At 45.1% G+C, this 1,546-nt stretch overlaps 1 protein-coding gene across 1 annotated transcript in view; it reads left to right on the top strand.

The window, feature by feature from the left end:
• The window catches only part of xpo4 (exportin 4), a 55,251-nt gene that overhangs the window by 16,640 nt on the left and 37,065 nt on the right, over nucleotides 1-1,546 (top strand). The window lies entirely within an intron of this gene.

Raw genomic sequence — 1,546 nt, 5'->3', positions numbered from 1 at the left:
CTCCACTACAGTCCACTACCTGTCTCACTGCACGGCCTCTGTCTGCTTATGTTGACGTTCAAAGAGATGAACATCATTTTATATGAGGTGATTTTCAGGTTGTGTATTGTGATATTAATTCAGATTTGTCAAAAAGATCACAGTTAGTGGTGTTTCTATGTGGAAATGTATGTTTATCTTCTAGATCTGTCTCTAACTGTGTTTAACATTGTGGCTATGGATGTCTGGTCACCACTGCTGAAGGTCTCCTCTGTGGTTCCAGTTATTATCTTACATGCAGCTGGTTTAAAGTGAAAATAAATCCGCATTCAGAGCCAAATCTGAATGCGTTTCTATTTTGATTGAGCACTATTTTGGTGAAATCGTGGTTGTGTTTTGTTGAACAATCTCTGTGCCTGATAATCACGAATGATTGACAGTCTCTGAAGAGAAGTCTGAATTCACAAAGCAATCACAAATGACTGTAATTGGCTCTGAACGGCGGCCGTAATCAGAGGTTCGTTTGTTTGTTGCACAAAAGCGCTCGGCCACCAATCAGCGATTTGATTGGCCGGCCGGGTCGTGAATAAAAATGTTTGTCATGTTTTCGTTGTGGGATTCTGTTGGCTGCTGGAATCTGCAGGATGCGTTTTGTGTTGGTTTCAGTTTTCAGGCCTTCAGTCTCATCTCTCACTCCGGTATTTCTAGTAGCTCAACTGTTTGTTATTGTAAGGCTGCTGTGGTCAGCTGTCTGTCTGTGTGTGTGTGTGTGTGTGTCTCTGTGTGTGTGTGTGTGTGTGTGTGTGTGTGTGTGTGTGTGTTGTTGTTGGCGCATATCTGTCTCTGTGGGAATGTGTCAATTTGAGTCTGTGTAGTGTGTGTTTGTGTGTGTTTATTCAGTTTAATGGGGTCTTCTGCCGTCTCAGCTGCTGTGTCTCCTCAGCTGTGAGGGGTAACAGGCTTGTGTATGTGTGTGTGTGTGAGTGAGTGTGAGGGGGGGGGGTACTCTGAGACACGCGCCATCAGGGTCACAGTCCACAGCAGACCGGTGGCAGGATTAGAGCCCGGCCCCAGGATTAGGGGCCCCTGTTAACAACCGCAGTAACCCACCCATCAAACACACACTCTGCACCCTGTGGAGGGGCTCTTGGTGGGGGTCTGTCTGTCAGTCTCCCATTAGCTGGCTCCAGGGCCCCTTCACACCAGCGCTCCAGACGAACTCTTTCCACCGGGAGAACTGGGCCGGTTTTTAGCGGCAACAAAGTGAAGTGAAGCTATAACAGAAAGAAATTGTGCTTTTTCAAACATAAACACCAAATAATAAATTGTGAATCTTATGTGCTACTCGTATATAAGTATAATCATTTTAACTAATTGAACTGTGATGGTGTTTTAATTCCAAATTGGCATAAATGTATTGATATTCAGACATCTCGCTGCACGTCTGTGTTTAGGCAATTCTCACCAATGAGAGAACAACTTAGTCGCGTTGCATTGTTTACAACTTTAGAACCACTCTTGCGACCTGTCAATCACCGTGTAGCCCCGCCCTAAATCATCCCCTGCT

This window comes from Anarrhichthys ocellatus, unplaced genomic scaffold (assembly GCF_004355925.1).
Source record: "Anarrhichthys ocellatus isolate YVR2014 unplaced genomic scaffold, GSC_Weel_1.0 scaffold77, whole genome shotgun sequence".
NCBI lineage: Eukaryota > Metazoa > Chordata > Actinopteri > Perciformes > Anarhichadidae > Anarrhichthys > Anarrhichthys ocellatus.
This window is presented reverse-complemented; position numbering and strand designations above follow the sequence as displayed.